This window comes from Neolamprologus multifasciatus, chromosome 2 (assembly GCF_963576455.1).
Source record: "Neolamprologus multifasciatus chromosome 2, fNeoMul1.2, whole genome shotgun sequence".
Classification (NCBI taxonomy): domain Eukaryota; kingdom Metazoa; phylum Chordata; class Actinopteri; order Cichliformes; family Cichlidae; genus Neolamprologus; species Neolamprologus multifasciatus.
Window position 1 is genome coordinate 30,743,960 of NC_140440.1, and position 20,781 is coordinate 30,764,740.

Consider the following 20,781-nt stretch of genomic DNA (forward strand, 5'->3'; position numbering starts at 1 on the left):
ATTTGTTCATTTTTATTAAACAACATTGAAATATTGTCATCTAAATGAATATAATTTATCTACAGTCATTCGTGAGTTAACATCTGAAAGAAAACTTCCATATAATTATAAGTGCAATTTAATGTCTTTATAATCAGCGGGCCAAGGCGACAGGTGTGTTATATTAACCGATCCAAATTGCTAAGGTGAAGACAAATGACAGCGACACCGTGAGGTCACAGGGGATGGGAAAATGATAGGAGGAGGAGTATGGGTGCGCAAAGCTCGGGTTTTTTGAACGGGCTCTAAAGCAGCGGTGCAACCGATCCCAGCTGCTACTGTGTGGGGAATTGAGAGCTATTCCCGTCCCCCGTATGTTGATCACGTGTCCTTAGGGGACGTTTGCTTTGGGGATCACTTTGGGAGGTAAACGCAGCGCACCGGTGCGCGTAGCCAATTTGGAGAGAAACATCCTTAATAATAATCGTAATGATCCACCGGAGGATCAACCGGATCACTTTTGTTTCGGGGCGTTGTCATACACCCTGTACGGTGGCTTGCTTTACACAGTAAGGGACTGGCACTCTTTGTGTGCTCCGTGACTCACTGACTTGTCAAAACTTCTGCGCTTACGAGCCGCGATCTTTACTGCGAGCATCACATTGTTGCCATCTCCTGCAACGAGTCGACGTACGGAGCTGTCACTGCGAGCCGAGGTAGGTTGTGTTTCCTTTATGTGTGTTGTTTTGGTGGAATAGCGAGAGTAACATGCACGAGAGGGCACACACTGGCTAGGAGCACGAGTTAGTTTGTGGAAGGCGCACGCTGTGCATCATTGTGGGTTCCAGGGTTGCAACAGTGTAATGATCCATGTCAAATGATACAGTAAGTGTATGACGAGCTCTTATCTGTGTACAGAAACCTGCAGCATGAAGACGTGTGTAAATGTGTGCCTAATCTTCTGCTTCGAAAAAGACGGTGAGAGAAAACAAAAACAAATGCGCTCTTGTTCGTCTGTGGTGGGCAAATATTATGTCAGGGACTTAATGCAAGTGTTTAATGTTCACGGTGGCCTGTAAATTTATTCTCAAAAGTTTTTAAGAGTGCTGAAATTTCTGCACCCCTGTTGACGATGTCGCTGTTGAATATTCTGAATGAACTCTTACTTTTGGAGTGGATTATATTAAAGACTGGTGAACATGCTTTAGCCTTTATGCACTCATCAGTTTAGCCATTGTTTACTACAGCACAACATTAAAACCACTACTACAGCTGAAGCCTATGACACTCATCGTCCAACTACAATGCTGCGCTCTCCTGGGAAATCTTGGTTTCTGGCATTTATGTGGATGTTATTTTTGATATGTACCCACCTAAACATTGAAAAGCAAGGCATGTTTCAGATGGCAACAGCCTCCCCCATTGGAACACTTGCACCCCACCACACCACAAAAACAGTTCAGGAACGATTCTAGGAATGCGACAGAGAGCCCAAGGTTTTGACCCGGACTCCAAACTGCCAGATCCCAGTACAATAAAGCATTTACAGGATGCCCAGAACAAGCCTGCTTCTCTGAGACTCCACTCTGAAACCAGCAGGAGACAAATGATCCACTTCTAATGTCCTGGTGCTTTTTCACACATGCCCATGCCTCAATCAGTTGCAGCTGTTTTAGCAGCACAAGGTGGACTTGCACCACACTGGGCAGGTGGTTTTAAGTTTAAGGATGACTGATGTAGGAAAACAGGGACTAACCTGAGCTGAGCAGCCACGCCCTGCTGCTTCCAAGCAGCAGGAAGAGAGGCATTTTCTCATTTTCCCCCCAGAAAGATTAAAAGGAGATTTTTACAGAATACATATAAAAGTCGATTTTCTGAACAACTGCAGGAACACCAGTTGTGTTGAATGTGTTTTGATTTTATGTAATGAAAATTCCATGTTATTAAATAAAAATGCCAAACTAGTCCAATAGAAGGCACAAACCAATGCTGTCACCACAAACCTGCTAATAAATTTAATATGAATCCTGCAGAGTCCCTGTTGTGATATTAGATTGTCAGCTTGGTTATTGTGGAGACAGTGCTGCAGGTGACTGTAGTGGGACTCTGGCTTTGCCTTAAGAAAAGTGTAAAATGTCAGCCCCTTATCAATAATGCAGCACACCAAAAACAGTGGGGAGTAAGAAAATGGAACCCACTTTTAGAGACGGTTACCTAGTGCTTCATCATTATTCACATAATTGTATAACAAATACTTTATCAAAATCTACTTGGAGTAATTACCAGCAATGCAAATGTTTCCATTCTAATCCTAGTGCACAACCAAAACAAACCCATATGATGAGCTTTAATGTGCCATATCTTGTCATGCTGATCACCAGTGAAACAAATTTAATGTCTATTAGATTTTTTTTCTTTTTTTAAAAAAAAAAAATGGTTCACCATCTTTTAAAAATGATTTATTTCCTGCTCTCTTACTGCCTGTCTTGTTAATGCATGATCACTGTGGTTAATGAGACAGGTCTCAGTGCATGGGGACTGACAGTTTCAGAGACTGCACTGCTAGTTGGGTGAACACAACTGACACCCTCATTCATCATGCATCCACGGGGTGCTGCTCTCTCTCCTAGTCTATCCACGCTGCGCTTCTCTCCCCTTGTCTTAGTCGAGTCTCGAGTTGCACCCTCAGATGATAATTATTAAGACGTTATACTGATGACAATAGCGGTGCTTTTCTTTTTCTGTAAAAGAGACAGGGAGTCAGCTTCTACGTGCTGGGATGATTATAACCGTGAAAGAGGGTTGGCGTTCGCTGTCGAGGTTGCAGCTGCACGATTTCCAAGAATAGATGTAAATACCAAGTGTACACTAGTGTACCTGTTTGTTACTGCTGGCAGCCAGTAGCTTATTGTGGACTAGCCAGAAAATCAAAAGCTGACTTGTCAAATATGCTTTTTTTTTTTTTTTTTTTTTTAAAAGAATCTGTGATATTACTTTATATAAAATGAATATGAAGATGTTTTTCCCCACATTTTTCTAACCAAATAAATGAAAACAAGTCTACATTCTTTTGTGCTGTGCTTCATCGGTGTTTAAAATATGTTACCTGACCTGAAGCAATAATATAAAAGTGCAATTATGAAAGCATTATTAATCTCGCTAATCCCGATGGCGTGCCGTGGTGCAGTTTTAAAATGTAAGAGATGTAATTAGCCCACATATACCATAATTACTGAAGTCTTGACTAAAATTTGCAAGCTTGCATATTGCAGTATCTCTGAGATTTACTCTATTAAACTTTGATGCTTGGGAAAAATCGAATGAAAATAGCAAATAGGTGAATCCCAGTTTTGTGCGCTTGTCTGCAGCAGCTGCAGTCCTTGAATGTCACTGTTCACAATCATTGTTTGCATAGGGAGGTTCTCTGTGCATGTAAGTCAGCTTATCCCCATAGAGCAATTAGGCAGAAAGGATATACAGCTTGGGGGATGTTTTTCCTGAGGTCTGTCTGTCTGTCAACACACTGATGCCTGAATGGGTCTGAATAATCCATATCTTTAAGAGTCCACTTGGCTATCACAGGGTCTGTCTTAACAGCAGGAGAGTCGTTTGAGGATTGCGGCTCCAGCTTCCCATGGAAAAAAGGCTTTCTCGTGAAGTGGTGGCTTGTTAATGTGTATTTTTGTGGCAAATTGTGCGTGTTGTAGTAGCCAGCTTGTATATTGCCTCTAAAGAAATGAATTAATCGTCTGGTTATACTCTCAGGATGTTAATGTAATATCGCTACAATTAATGCCATTATCTGTAGACATGAACTCTATTCTTCTAGATAAATTGGAAAACCTACATGGATAATGTGCTGTAAAATGTTTGTGGGAGCGCTCCAGACACCTTGGTTTTCATTGATCTAACACTTCACGACACAGACCTAAAATCTGAGGCTTCTGCTTCTCTCTCCATTGCTGACAGGATTTTCCTTTTGAAAAACATCCAAATTTATAATAACAGGATAAGCAGATTTTTGATCTTTTCAAGAGTACCTTCCTTTGTGACATTCCTCTATTTCATACATCAGATTATATTGGCAAGACACCAGAAAAATGCAATTTCCCTGCGGTTTCACTCCTTATCTCACAATATTATTTTGCTTTGAGGTCTAATAGAAATACAATTATATTTGTAGTGCAGAATCGTGGGCTGCTCCCTGATCTTCTGTTTGAGCTGTGTAGAGATTCCTTCAGCGTGCTGCGGTAAATACAGACCAAAATAAAAACAGTCAAAGCCACATTTACTTCTTGTCTTAACTGAACAATAGGCAATTTCTGCAGCCTTCTTACAAGTGCTGCCTACTGAGTAAAAGCCAGCTGTGTTTACATATTTGCGTGCCAAATAGATTCATGCCTGCTTGCATCTGCGGTCCCCTGTGCGAGTTTGGATGTTTGTATGTAGACACTTTTCTTATCCAAAAGATGGGAATTGTGACAGTGTGACAGAATAACCTCGGGAAGGCCGGATGCAACTGACGCTACACTGAACAGCACCACAGGTATCTCTGCCAACACAACGGCAACAGAACACTACAGCCTCCAGTCAACATCGCAGTTTGCCTTGCTACTCATCGGGGGTTTAATATTCAATTATGAGGGTCCTCCAGTTCAAGCTGTGCTGGATGGCTTATGGAAAAGCCTCGCTGATTGATGAGTGGGCATCTTAGCTAAATAAGCTCTCAGTTTGCCCCTGAAGGAGAAAAGAAACAAGACAGATGGCTTGTGGGGGTGTTTTTAACTGACGTGGCAGAGGTTTTTTTTGTAGCTTTGCCTTATTGGTGAATATGTGCGGTAACAGAAGCCTTATCGCCAGTGTCCAAACAGATCAAGCCTTAAGTGAAGTCATAAAGTGCTTTCCTTTAAAATACTGGTTTTGATGACTAGTTCTTTAAACCAAAAAATATCAAATAATGCGTATTTGAAAAATGAATCTTGGAAGGTTCAAAAGTTGAAAGAGGTTTTGTTTTTTTCTAAATGCTTGCCGAAGGGTACCGTGACAGTGTCATCCCACTGCCTTTCTGTTTTAGAACTGTGACAACCTGTCAAACTGTCATATCCAGCTGAGTCCGAGGATGTGTAGGTCTAGCAGTGTAGTGCTGACAAACAAGCAGAGAGAAAAAGTGGTAGAAAGGGAGAGAGATACAGGCGGTTGAGCATTTGCTTAGGCACACAGAGGGGTGAGTAGCTTCTCCTCTGTCATCTCATGGCAGATCAGATTCCTCAGCAGTCAGGTATTTGGACCTTGCCAGTGGGCTGTTTTGTTGGCTGAAAGCTGGACCAAGCTGTCAGTCAGATTAGCACTGTGAGCCACTGGTGGGAGCGCAGTGCTATCCTCAGGGGCACAGCCATTTCAAAGATCTGTAAATCCCCAGCACTGAGCATTCACACACAAACACACATGGGCGTGCGCAACCCCCACTAAAGAAATAAGGGACGAGATCAAGCCAGGTCATGGGAGGCTCTTTCCAAATAAAGTGTTCTTTCGGGAGACTGCTGCCTTCTCCGTGCCCTTCATGCACATGTGCATGCATTTATCCTCAAACACCCACACAGTCACACACATACACACACATCCTCCCTCCTGCCTCCTCCAAATGGGGACAGCAAAAGCTCTGGCACATGGTTGGCTATCCAGTATCTATGGGTTTCACACTCTAGTCATTATGTACTGTAGCCAGTATGTTATTGCCTTCATATAAAAACGCATTAACGTGAAGTGTGATCTGGTAAAAGCCTTTGTAATATTTCATATCTAAGGATATTCTCGGGGTATACAAACTAAAAATTTATTGGGCAGACAAAACTGGATGATGAAGCGGCAAATTGATTTTTCCCCACTTTTTGCACTGATGACAGTCACAATATGCAGTCGAGCTGAATGGACTGAATACATTTGTATAAGGTCTTTTAACCCATGTTGTGCCAGCATGGCCTGACAGTGGTTCTTGTGATGTCAGGAATATTTTCCCTTTTCAGTATTTCACTCTAAATGTTAAGTGGGAAGGAAAGTTCAAAGCAGTCATCGTATGTGTTGTGCATTCAGAAGAACGTAGTGCTGCTTTTCCTATTTCAGAGTGAAGCTCCAGATGTAGCGCTGCCTAAATGCACTGGAATGACACTTTTTATTTTTCATGTGAGGAAACAGAATATCTAAGCATAATTGAATTTCAGTCATCGCTAAAACTTCATTCATGCGTAAGACCCAATAATGAATCACTGAATGGTCAAAGGTTTCATATTGACATTTAAGCCTCATTGATTAATTCAGGGCATCCACTCATGCCTCGGGTAACCTTGCATGCAAGAAAACATTCTGCCGTAAAAGCTGTTGGTAGCTGATGACTGCCTTCAAACAACACGGGATTCAATAGTTTTTTCTTTAGTTTCTGTATTAAGATGAAAAGGCAGCCAAAGTTTAGCGGTCCCATCTTAAATGGTAAAAATTAACTAATAAAAAGGAAGTAAAACTAGGATTTGTGGTGTTATTTTCTCCTTCATTCACATGTCTGTTTAAAAAGTGGCCATTTCTAAAAAGTAGAACTGATTGTACTTTTAACATTCTTCCTTTGGTCCCCCCCTGCTCTGTTGAACTTACTGTTTCTTCCTCTTTATCTAAACTCAACCTTTCGATACCCTTTGATAGAGCTGGTTGCTGATTTTGATGTCATGTCTGTCTCACTGTCACACCAGAGAGTAAGTGACAAGTTGACCATCTTATAGGGAGATAATTGAACTGTAGCGAGAACAGTGATGTGAGGGGGCCATATAGTGGCTGATAAAGACGGTCAGACAGGCAGATATGGAGATGAGGGTGGAAGACAGATGAATTTATCATCCATTTATAAAGTTAATCTGACGTTTTGTCATGTGCTTACATGGCCTTAGAGAGGAACCGCAACTCAGCCGTATGCACGCTCGAGCGAGCATTGCTGATGTGCTTTGATAGTTAAATAACGCTACACGTCTGCACGCGCTCCTCTGTTGCTTTCCTTTATCTCAGACCTGGGATCAGCTGTGAATACAAAGTGGTTCCCATCTTCCGGTCTTGTATGTCGTAAGGGTTTGGATGTGTTTACTTCCCAAGAGATGGTTTGGAGACCACTGTTTGTCCTCTGAGACCACTGCTATGCAGCTCTATTTATGGCACGGCCCTCTGTGAGGTTGTGTTTCTGTCTCTCAGTGAACAAAGCTCTATATACCATTTTATGGAGTTGTTGTTTCTCTTGGGCTTGCTCATCTTGCTGTGGATGCAGGTGAACCGGTCTGTGCAAAGTGTTCATACACTCCTCTGTTATAAACCTTTAGTCTACCAATTTTTTTTTAGTAGCAAGAAAATCCATTTTTGATTATTAGTAAGCAATGTTCTGTTGGAAGCGCCACATAAAGAAAAGGTGAACAGTGGATGCAAGTTGGACATGCATGCGTGTTGTGTGTAGATAAAGTTTACCTGAGCCTTACTAGATCTTTTTTTTTATACCCAATACTTTTTTATGTCTTCAAATTCTCTGATATTTTCAGTTTTATATGATTTTTAGGTTTGTTTAACACTTCACTTCCTCTACAGATTCTTTTTAATGTATTTAATTCAATTCAATTCAATTTTATTTATATAGCGCCAAATCACAACAAAAGTCACCTCAAGGCGCTTCATAGATACAGAGAAAAACCCAGCAATCATATGACTCCCTATGAGCAAGCACTTTGGCGACAGTGGGAAGGAAAAACTCCCTTTTAACAGGAAGAAACCTCCGGCAGAACCAGGCTCAGGGAGGGGCGGGGCCATCTGCTGCGACCGGTTGGGGTGAGAGAAGGAAGACAGGATAAAAGACATGCTGTGGAAGAGAGACAGAGGTTAATAACAGATATGATTCAATACAGAGAGGTCTGTTAATACATAGTGAGTGAGAAAGGTGACTGGAAAGGAAAAACTCAATGCATCATGGGAATCCCCCGGCAGCCTACATCTATTGCAGCATAACTAAGGGAGGATTCAGGGTCACCTGGTCCAGCCCTAACTATATGCTTTAGCAAAAAGGAAAGTTTGAAGCCTAATCTTAAAAGTAGAGATAGAGATAGTGTCTGTTTAGAACACATATAGTAAAATTTCAACATATGCCAGTATGTGAAATTTAATCAGACTGTGATTCTTATCATCTTGATTATTATCGTTCAGTATTACTGTTCACGCACAGAGCCAGCTAAATGACTCAATCATGCTCCTCAATGTTATCAACCAACTCCCCCTTGAGTGTTTTTAGTAGAGGAAGATTGCATGACCGAGGTGACGCGTACTGCATTTAGAGCAGGAAGGTGAAGTTACGCATAACTAAGTAATCCAACGCAGAGGCAGAGATGTTGATGTTGTGATGCTCAGCAGCAAGCCGCTTGGGGTAATCTTAATCTATCCAAATTGTGTTTAACCAAAGTGCCAGTCATTCTTAACGCAGGCACTTAGCTGTGCTAGGAAATAAAAAGGTTACGTCTTAACTTCTTCTTAATTCCACACTTGCAGTTTATCCCTTTCCAAGAAACACAACAGCTTTGTAAAGTGTCTTTTTTTTTAGCTTCATATTTAAATCCCTTAAAGAAAACTATTATGCAGAAAGAGATTTTCTGCTGATAGTGAAGAGCATTGACTTGGGATGAACCTTTAGTTTAGCTACGCTGTATAAAACATCATCTAATTTTTATCCATCTTCAATGAACGCATATGTAAATGTCAACATACACTCCATCTCCGGGCACATGAAAAGCTATTCATCTTTAATTGTTCTTGATCACAGCTGTCCTCTTACTTTGCTATTCAACAGCAGTATTACATGTATTAATGATCACATACTTTATTCATGGATTTCGATTGGGTGTACGGGCTGCAGTAGTTTACATTGAAGATGACAGCGACCTCTGGCCGTCCTCTGTCGCCACTTGTTTTACTTATAAAAAGCAGCAGGGGATCTGGGTGGGTAGGGTGAATTCACTATGATGAATTACTCCTGACCTCTGCTGCCAAAGTGCAATGTAAGGATTTCCATGTACATGCATGCATACGCTTACACGGTACTTCCTCCCGCTCCTCTCTCTCTCCTTCTCTCTTTCTGTCTGTCTCCTCCCGTCTGTCATTCCCAATTACTGCGTGCGTCTCTGTCTTATTCAGATTTATTCAATACACATACACACACCCTGGCTACAAATATGATCTAAATCTTTCCTTTGTAGTTTGTAATCATCTCCTCGCAGGCCATCTTCGTTCTTCGCACGTCGCTGCCAGTTTCCAGCTAGATTATCCGTTACTCGTCTGCTGTGTTGATGAGAATGTTAACTTTTAGGTTTGCAGATTGAAGAAATCATTTGACACCAGCACGCGGTGTTAAATTAGAAGGTCACATTTTTTTTGTTTGTTTGTCTGTTTGTTTTTTCAGAGACTGAATCAACTATGTCACCTGACAGAACAACAAATGACCAATCAGCCATATTTGACTAACACACATCTGAATAACCAGGGAGAGGGGCTGGTGGCTCGAATCAACCTGTGTTTTAAATGTATATTAACAAAGTGGCGGCTTGTGTTGTATGGTTTTGTAGAATATTGAAAAGTGAAAAACTTGAAATTTGTTTAGTCTGCATACCACTTAAGCAAATAATTAAACTTGCATGGTTATAGTTGCATAAATCCATCCGCCCATTCATTTTCTTAAGTAGCAGTTTGGGTTCATGGAGGGAGGCTGGAGCCTATCTCATCTGTCATAAGGCAAAGGGTAGGGTACACCCTGGATGGGTTGCCAGTCTCTTGTACTGCTAAATGGGGACAACGATTTTTCACATCATCAAAAATGGAATAAACGCAGTGAGTCACAAGCAAAAGAAAAAAACGTCACTAGTGAACGTGCTGCGATACCTCCACCTCAGCGTGTTGATAAGTATGGCAGTAAGAGTGGATAATGGAAGTACTTTGTGTTGTTATCCTGAAATACACATCACTTTTTTTAATACAGCTGTCACTGCCATAGTAAGATCAACTATGTTCCAATTAAAAGTGTTTAAAGTGACTAATGTTATGTAAATGATTAAGCTAATGTATTTTACTAATATTATATCACATAGTTGTAATGTAAATTATTCAGCAACCATCCTGATATTTCAGAATGAGTCCCGTCGATAAAATAAAATGTTAACATTTTACACAAACAGTCAGCCACCACCATGTCAGTGATAAACGCAACTTTTAATAAAGGGGTTCAGGTTAAAGTTTGTGGGGTAATATTGTTGGAGTTTGTTTGGTTTCTTTTTTGCCATCGTATCAGATTGGATATTGAGAATCCTGTAATTCTACTGTTGGTACTGCCACTAGATATCTGTTGGCACTGATACTTACAACACATCTAAGACGCTGTAAGACACACTTGAAAGTGCTGAAGACTGTATATGTGAGCCACAGGTTCATATGGTCATGGGTCAGATACAGTAACTCCATAAAACTCAATAGTACTCAAGGGCTATAATACTCAGCTTATCACATTTATTTTAAGAAAGCTCTAGTTCTGAAAAGGCGCTGACCTTTTGAACAAAAAAAAAGCTACAGTGAAGTCAATGAAAAGTGTAGATGTACAAAAGTTTATTGGACAATACTGGATATAAAACTCAAGAAACTTTAGAACTCTGATTTATTTGAGTAATTTAAGCACGAAGTACTTTACAAAAAAAAAAGGTTCTGGAGGATATGGTGCTTCTAGTATCATTGCCCTTTTCCACCATGACCACTGGGTTTTTCACACGGAAAATACAGACTTACTGTTACATCATGGCTTTTTCAGATCCTTTGGTTAAATTCCTCAGCTGAAGAGAGAGGAAACCTATCCTTAGAAAACCCCCGCAAAAGCAAACTCGCATAACCCAACACAATCTGAGATTCCTGGGAATAGGCCGGCAGCCCATTCTCCCCAACACATCTCCACCACAACCCCCGGCATTCTGCGGCTGTGTTTAGGATGTGATCTAAGATTGAAAACACACACACACACACCCACATGTTTTAATTCTGCCAGTTTGTTTGTCTGTTTGGTTATCACAGAAATGCTGTGAAACATATGAATAGGTCCTGGGTGTTGTCACTCTTTCATATGTGCTGAGATGTGAAACCATAGTGCTGCTGATTGTGTTTGAATGGGTCGAGATAATGAACTAGACGCTTTATGTAAAAATTTTATCACAGCACCACTGCCTGTGTGACTTCATAATCGCACCCTTAACGCATTCACTTTTGAGTTAAGAGACCCAAGTGGATTGGTTAAAGGCTATTTTCTTTGTGATATTCTTTGATATCCCAGTAGATTTTATAGTCCCGTTCTTCTCTCTCCTGCAGGCAGAGAGAAGAAAAGGTTTGGATTTTTTTTTTCCAAACATTGCTCCAAGTACTTTGAACTGATTTCTTTTTTCTTTTCTTTTTTTTCAAAAGAAGGCTGTCTAAGCAGATCTAAGACACTTTTTACTCTGTTTTAATGAACATTACATCACCAACTGACAGGTTTGTACTTATGTGACTGCCTCATTATTCTGGTCCTATCCTGGCATTGTTGGCTGTAACACAGTTACATTTATTTTGTATAGCTTGGATAAATTGCAATTATAACACATTTTTCATTGATTGGTCAGTCAAAGGTGCTTAAATATCATTTATTCGCTTAGTTATTATTTTGTGTGTATGCTAATGTGGTTCTAACCCAACATTCACATACAACAGCAACAATAAACTGTAAGAACACAATGATCCTCCTAATAGTGCATCAAGCCAGTAGTTATTCTGGACAGGGAATCTAATCTCCTCAGAATGACAGCGTTTTTAAGCGATGTCGACAGCATATTGAGCCTTAGTTTCTCCTGTCCTTCCCAAGGGATCTTGCCTGTGCCTTCAAATCAAGCGTGGCATATAGTATTTCTGCCTTGTAATTAGATCCTTGCTACTTTGCATGTTAACTGTGGGACAGAAGCAGTGTGATGGTGAAACATTTGTCATGGAATAGCAAGGCTTCACTTGTGAGGCGCCATGTATAAAGACAACTTCCATTTCTTTTCCCAGTGGTCACACTGCATTAGTGCTTTTGCAGCTGACTAATATTTTCTCCCTGGGAGTTATTATGTATCTCTTATGTATTTTATACTAAATACCGCTGTCCAATCCCAAGAGTGGAAAACCAGAGCAAACAGCAAAACGCAACATTTGAACCTCTGGCAGAATTGAGATGTTCGGTCAGTTGGTCAATCAATCAGCCAATTAAAATGAACTCTGAACATTTAAAAAGACATCTGTGTTAAAACAGTTTGTGCTGTTATGTTATTTAAAGCATCAGGGAGCCTTCCACTGCATTGCTTCCTAGTTCGATTTTGCTACCTTTTAAATAAAGACAGGCAGACTTTTTCTCCTGTTTCATTGTCTGACTCGTCTTATGCAAGACAACCAATTCTCTACTAATGTCAGAGAATTGATTGTTCATGTTGAACCATGTTTTTTGGGGGGTTTTTTATGTTGACTTTACTTTAAATTAATTAGCAAAAGAGCAGCATTTTGTACCAGACACCACGCCAGGAGCTAGGAATCAATTTGACTAAATTAATTAACTTTGGAAAAGCGATTAACTAAAAGTGCTCACATTTAAGAGCAGTATTCCCCCGTGTAAACACACTGATCATTTCCTTTGCTATATAGCTTTTCAAAGGCTTCAACCAGCTGACCATAGGTAAGCTTGATAATAAGACTGAAACTAAAAATGAGGAAAGAAACAGTACCTGACTTCAGATGCTATAGAGGCAAATGAGTAGCGCATGTGCTTAATGTGTGTTTTCTATTAAAGTTATGTTGTATATCCCTATGGGGCAAAATGAGTAACTTTTTGCAAATAATTTAAAAGCTCGATCATTATGAATAGAGTCCGACGTTAAGAGTAATATCAAAATTTGGTGACTTAACAATCCAATACATAGCAACCAATATTTTGTTTTTCAAACACAAAGAACATAAACAAATTTTGCTAAAATTTGCTATGTGTAGTTTTATTATTACAATAATGGATTACTCTTTTACACTCTCTCCGACTGCTTGAATAAACTGGTTGTTGTGTTTGTGGCGTTCGAAACGTGTTGTTAGCAGGTAAGTTGCCGAGTGGTGGAAAAAACTTGAACATTTATAGCATGTTTTTAGGGTGTTTTCCCCATCGTTTTGTTAGCTTTTCACTTTTTTATTTATCAGCATTCATAAATACCAATGCAGATGCATCAGCAAATATCTAATATAAAAAATGGCTAACTATTATATCAGTCAGGCTCAAATTATGAATCAGTCTTTCATAATTAATCTATGTTCCAAAGTGTTCAGTGAGATGCTACATTTTTGTATTTAAATTATACCAATTGCAAACCTTGACATACACTTTTATCATCTTATGTGTGAATAAGTCAAACCATCATACACTTGAAGGTTTTACATTATCTAGTCTACAGTAAAGCTTGGGTTTAGGTTTAGGTTTCTAAAACGTAGCAGTTTGTGTCATTAAGTATTTTAAAACATTTTAACATGTTAGTATCCATACAACCTACTGCTGCAATTACATTTCTTAAGTGGTTCAAAGATATTTTCAATTTATTCAACACATAAAAAATGTGGTAGCTTTTGTATCTCCTTCATAAGACATTATGCTGCTTAAATGGAAGAAGAAATTTGACCTTTAAGCTGCCTTTAAGCTCTTACTTCCTTTGGCTTCGAAGAACATGTGCTGCTGAAATGTCATCTTACTATAGATTTTTCTTTATGTTTTTCTTAGTAGGTGAGACCACGGGCAACATTTTTCACATTTTCCTTCATAGCTCAGTGACACAGACTTGACATATGCTATAAGTCAAGAACAGTTTCTGACTTAACTTGTGTTAGTATAGCATATGGCTGTTAACTGATGTTAAAATATTACAAGATCTTAACAGAACAATACAATGAGATGTGAAGGTCATATTTATACATGTATTTGAATGGAAGAGAAACAAAATCTATTTATTTATATGGCATAATGTGTGATACAATATGTCTTAACACATATAAAACACACTATTTTGCACAAAAAGATGTATTTTTTTCATTTTAAATTATGTAATTTTCACATTCATCTAAACTTTAGGCAGCAGAATAAAAATATGGTATATCCAAAAAGTAGCTTTCAGTTTCAGTTTTGTCCTTAAAATTTTTTTCAGCTGTGAAGTTATTCTGCACATCTTTGATATCTTTATTGGGAGAATCTTAATAATCATGTGCAGAGTGAGTGTAATCATTCTACCTGGTTTCAGCTTTGAGCAATCAAGTGTGTTGCAACTGAAACTGTCTCCCTTTTAATGTTTGACTCATTTTTGCAGGGCTTATTACATTTCTTTCTTTGTGATACTATTGCATGTATTTATATATTTGTGTCGTAAATGAGTCTTGATTAATTACTAAATATTGCAGTGAAGGTGAAAGGGGTATGTTGGGGATTAGTTGCATTTAGCCAGCTGTATTCATTCTTTATTGAATTTTTATCACTTTAATAAAAAACACCTTAAGCAAAAAAGATGAATCAGTTTGCATGGATCAAAACACATTTCCCTCCTACTATATGCCTATCCTATAACAGCTTGATGTTTTTTGCAGCTTTCCTCTCCATATGAAAATTTGATGTTATATTAAGATAATATTGTCACACATTTCCTCACTGGCCTGTTTTTAAGGCATCTTTTCTTCTATTTCTCTCTGTGCCTAGCAGTGACAGCTTCAAATATCCTCTGATATGGGGAGTTACTTTTATTCTTGAATTAGGGACGTGTTTTTATGTTTGCCAAGAAGTAGGCCTATTCTCCACCTCTCACTCTGAACTTTGCTGACAAGGGAGATGCTAATAATTAATGGCGTTTTTGAAATCTCTTTTAAGATTCTCTAGGAAACTGCACAAGGGCGGGAAAGGAAGTACATAAAATGGCTTGGAGCGTGCAGCAAAAACAAAAAAAAATCAGCCACAGTCAGATGGGAGGTTTTTTTTTTTAATCTAGAGAAACAAATTGCAGTGTCTCTCTTGCTCGCAGACATACAGAGACACACCACAAACATATGTGACCCATTTTGGGTTCCACTTCATAAAGTGGGCAGCCATATAGTTATTATTGTTATTATTAGTTCATGTAGTTAGTTCACTTTGTAGTATTTGTGACATAAGGTTGCAAGCCTGCATTTATACTACTGCGTGATATGAAAAGCTTAGAATTAATAAATCATGAAAGGTACTATTATAAATAGCACTAATAATATATAAATTAGACAAAAAGTCTACTTAAATTATCTGTAGATTTTGACTGGGTGGTTACTTGTTGATTACCTCTTTAGGACCTTTTCCCATATATTTTACATACAACATATTTTCAAGCCAAGATACTTTAAATAAGAAATGACTAGAACAAGGAAAAACCCTCAAATACTTGGCAATATGAGGAAATAGAGTGGAGATAGACACCTAAGATCCTGCAAGACAGAAGAGGGATGAAACAGATGGAGAAGGAGATGAACAGGAACAACTGTGATAGCAAGACAGATGGGGGGTGTTGAGGAGTAAGGGACCGTTTGGCACCCAGTGGGTGCCCCCATAAAACCAGTGCCCTTTGCTGCTGTTACGGTGTGTACGCACGCATAGAAATGTAAAGCTGTGGCCTTTGTTCTCTAAAGAAGAGGTCTGTTTCATAATGGATTTCTCAGGACATGACTCCTGCCACCCGGACTGTATTGAATTTCACCAGCAACAGCAGCTCCTACAGCACTGCTATTTAATACTGCAGGAGACTACACCATAAAATGGAGAGTTTTTATTTATTTCTCTCTATTATTTATTTTATTTACCCGCCATGGGTAAGGTGATTATGCTTCTGTTTAGCGCACACAGTAGTTTGCATTTTAATGCATTTACTTTGTGCATTTGTGTATGTGTGCGGTCTCTGAGAAAATAAACTATTCATGGCTAATAGTCACTCCAAAATGTAGTTTGATGGGTTGAAAAATTCAGTTGAAAAAAAATCTGCAATGCAGAGAAAATAGTTCAATCAAATTGAATAAGTGTAGAAAATAAATTTATAATAAATTCATTGTCTGTCTAATGTCGCTTAGGATACTTTACTTGGACGTAACAGTGAGGGATTTCTGTGCATATTTGAAATAACAATTACTGTAGAGTCACTCTGTAGTCAGCTAAATGCCTCCACAGCTGCTGCCATCATGAAACCTACAGCAGGTTGAACAAAGCTTTTAAATTTGCACCTAATGGGGAGGCATCTCAACATTTTTAGCTCATCTGGCCGAAGAACTGATGAGCTTGAGTCTGTCCATCTACCCATCCATCCCACCAGTTCACAGTAATGGCTACACTAAAGTACTGATCAGATGATCATCCCATAGAGCTTCATCCAAATTGCACCCAAGGTCAAACTCAAATGTGTCATTTTCCATTTTCACATGAATTGTTACTCCTCTTAGATTACTGGATGGTTGGATGGATGGATGGGTGAACTGGTACTTATATAGCACTTTTCTGCTCTAACTGAGCACTCAAACCACTTTTTTAAGCCTCATTTATCCAATTAGACACACATCCATACTAGTACTTTTTTTAATATCTAATTGTTTTACCTAATATTCACTCACACACATGTTGGAGGCAACTTGGGGTTCAGTATCTTGCCCAAGGATACATCGACATGCAGACTGGAGGAGCCGGGTAATCAGTATCCGAACTTCCGATTGGTAGACAACCCACTTTACCTTTTGAGCCACAGCTTCCAGAGCCCTAAAGACCAAAATTTGTCCTGGATATGAATGTTTGCAAGCATCCCTGACTTCTCAGTGGATTTAAATTCACATTACTTTGTGCAGCCAACCAGTCACAAGAAAACATAACTTTCGTGCTGTACTTCAAACAACCCATCAACTGCGATAGGTCATGAGCAGAATTAACTACTATGATTCTGGTTTCTTCTTTTGTGATGAATCAGGCAGACAGTTTTAAATATTTAAACAAAACTATAATACATTATCTGTGTAATTATCATGACTACACGGGGGTCAAATAAGAGGGCATAATTGCAGATGTCACAGATGTATTACTTGGGTCATAATGTATTATGTAATTAATCATTTTAGTAATGTGTTGTTCATTATTTATTTTAATGTGTTACTTCTAATGAGAACTGCTGATGGCTCTGCCTATTTAAAGTCATCACAGCTGTTTCTCAAACCTATTCTCCAATAGTTGCCTGTTCATCTGCTTTGCCTGTAGCTACATTTAAGTGGAATTTTATCACATGACACACACATTTGTTTCAGTGAGGAAGGGTAAAAGAACACCCTACAAAGACCTAAAATAAAAGGCTACCATTAAGAATAGTTTATTTTATGTCACTCTCAGTAATGATGTGCATAATCACAGCTAAAATCTTGTGTGTGTTTGTGTGTGTTTTTCCAGGAAACACTAGATGGCACTATGGATATGTAATCCCTGAGAAATCTTTCTCCCTCATTCACTTTCTTCCTTTCATATACCAAAAAATATTAACAAAATTTTATTGTGTCATGCAAACAGACCGATTACAAAAGATTGTCATGCTATGAAGAGGAAAATGGATTCTTTAACCGTTTGTGTGCATTTGTGGCTGTAATCTTGGGGTAAACGCCTGTTTTTGTTTTCAGTGCAGGACCTGAACTTGCGCAGGACTTTCAAGTAGCAGTGCATGCACTTAATTAATGGAGTTACTACAACCGTTCAAGGATGAGCTGCAGGACTCTTATAAACATGTTTGTGCCTGTATACATGAGAGGATGAGAGTAACGAAAAGAAGGTTGTATAGCTGTTTTTGTGGTGAGGGGGTGCTTTGTATGTAGGGGAATAAATTAGTGTGTGTGGAGTGTTTGCTGTAACTAATCGTGAGCATATATACAGAGTGTTCCTCTCTTAACAGCTCTGTGCATTTCATGTCATGTACTTAAATCTGTTCCATATTTGGGATTAGCCTACCATTCATTTACCTCTGTTCTCCTTTTATATATATATATATATATATATATATATATATATATATATATATATATATATATATATTAGGGGTGCAACGATACACAAAATTCACGGTTCGGTTCGATACTTTGGTGTCACGGTTCGATATTTTTTTGATACAAAAAAAATGTTCATGCCTTTTTAATTTGTCATTTATTAAAATTATAAATATATATTTTAACTCAAAAGTACAGTTTTTAAATTTAATGTTGCTGAAACAACAAAGGGATAAAAAAAAATTAATATCTGATTGAGGAATCACTCATCTTTGGAAAAGAGAGTTTATTACAGAGAAGTGGCTCTTTCCAAAATAAAAGCTATACTATATGCTTCTTCTGGGCTATATTCTCAGCAGCATATTAAACATATCAGGTCCCCATAAGGAGAATCATGTGCTAACGGCTGTCTAAATGACTCGGGTAAAGTTTGTAGCATGCGTGCTTGTTGTTTATGTCTGCTTCCACTTGTCTTTGCACTAGGATGATGTCGGAGTAAATGTGCAGTCATATTCGTTGTGTTCCCACTAGTGCTGTCAGAAATGACGTTAATGCCACAACACGGCAAATCTCTGTTAACGAGCTACTGCGGATCGCCCTGTGCGTGGGGCTGGACGGTCAACACGTTAACGAGCTAACCTGCTAACACACTAGTTCCCACCAATGTAATTGAGCATTGCGTGGCACATCCGACATACTGTTTTACTTTTGTCCATGACATGCTTACCTTCAGGGTCACACGTCACATGAAAACCAAAATAGTTCCAAACGCCAGATCTGAATGAGGGTGGGGGAGGTTCAATTTGCCATGTTGCAAGGAGCTTAACTTCTGTCTCGCTAGCTTGCCCTGCGCTCAGTGAATCTGCGTTCGACTACTCCGCCTAGGCTGCACTGTCGAGCGCAGATCCACTGAGCGCTCAACAGAGACAGCATCGTCAGAAGGAAAGTTGATCAAATAAATTAAAAATTTTGTATTGTTCGATACATATGCGTACCGAACCGAAAGCACTGTATCAAATGGTTCAATATCGATACGAGTATCGTTGCACCCCTAATATATATATATATATATATATATATATATATATATATATATATATATATATATATATATATATATATATATATATATATATATATGCATGTATACATTTCATTTTGATTCCTAAACTCCTCAGCCTTTATTCTTTACTTCTTTCATTTTTTCCCCATCTCACTTCCTTCTTCTCTCTCCATATTGGTCCCCTCAATAAAAATCAATGTGATCTATCTGACCCTGTCTAGAGGCAGCTTTAAGTATCCTGGCGTCAATATGCCAGAAAACGGTGCCTGCCCAAGATGTTACTGCTCTAGTGGAGAACTATGCGCTTCAATATAATTTCAGAAAAATGTATCTTCTGTGAAATAATGGATTTTTTTTAATGTTATATTAGTTAATGCTGACACATACTCTGTGGTCAACATTTTGATATACAAAGCCAGCCTGTAGCATGTTTCAGGCAAATCTCAAACTGTGTGACTTTGTACATGTAAAGTGTGTAATTCCTACTGATTATCATGCTGACAATATAGGGTCAAAACTGCCGTTACGCTGGCCTAGGGTCACTTAAACAGTGTGCCTGAAAGTCCTGTGACATCATTTGTATGCGTCAGCAATGCCACAACAAAAGAGGTATACCGGCGGCTCCGTGCTTTTTGTCAGAATGGGGGACCGCAGTGTTTTATGTAGCCATTTCCCTCATTGGTTTCAAAAATGGCGGTGATGACTTTCCTGAAGGAGATCCTCTCATGACTTATTGAGTGACCAGATGCTACCACTTAATGGAAAACCCAAAAAACCAAGTCAAGCCGTGCCAAGTAGGTACTAGTGGAAAAGAGCTATTAGAAATGTGTCAGCGTGAAGGCAAATGTTTGCTTCATACTTTTTAAAGTTCTACTACTGTTCGGCTAGTAATTAGGGATTGCAGATAAGTCATGTCTTGGATATAAGTATTTTAGTCTTGTTAAACATGTAACATGTGACCTGCCATCAAGACAACAGATTGAAAAGCACTAAACCCAATTCCCACAATAACTGTCACGCAATATTAACTTGACAAAGTCATCAAAAATAGTTGTATTTTCTGTTCGATGAAAGATAAAGGAAGAATACAGCATCAAAAATAGTTGGGAATTGAAAGCGATTGAAGTGTTTGAAGCTTCAGCGCCACAAACTTGATAAAGCACTTGCAGCGGTATATTTCAACTGACTTATTCAAGCAAAAAATAGTGTGCAGAGGCAGCAAATGCTCTAACCAAAGAACTAAAGATTGCAAAAGTTTTTATGGGTGACCCATACTTTTCTCAGGATGAAAAACTCTTTCAACTTTAACCAGAACTGCAGATCCACATCTATGGTGTAAAGTTTCATTCAATAATCTGAAAAGACTGAATTATACAATTGACATACAGATCTTAAAATCCTCTCTGTGCAGTCAGTATCTGTTCCTATCTGGTTATTACTAAAGGCAGCTGTACAGGCTGAACGTGGCCTTATTTTGCATTTGAGTTTAGATAATCTGTCATGTTTGGCTAAATATTGTGCAGCTCTTTCAGATTCAGTCCAGACTAGTTTCTCAACAGCTGTGAAACTTTCTCTAAACAGTCATGGGTTTCAAA

The 20,781-nt window shown here is 38.8% G+C and overlaps 1 protein-coding gene across 2 annotated transcripts in view; it reads left to right on the forward strand.

The window, feature by feature from the left end:
- The first annotated feature begins 200 nt into the window (after positions 1–200).
- mid2 (midline 2) overlaps positions 201–20,781 on the forward strand; it is a 160,684-nt gene continuing 140,103 nt past the window's right edge. Inside the window, exon 1 of one of the 2 annotated variants that reach the window (XM_085131782.1) lies at positions 201–695. The gene's annotated coding sequence lies outside the window, so the exon portion shown is untranslated. The remainder of the gene's footprint in view (positions 696–20,781) is intronic. The other variant, XM_085131769.1, reaches the window with a different exon arrangement.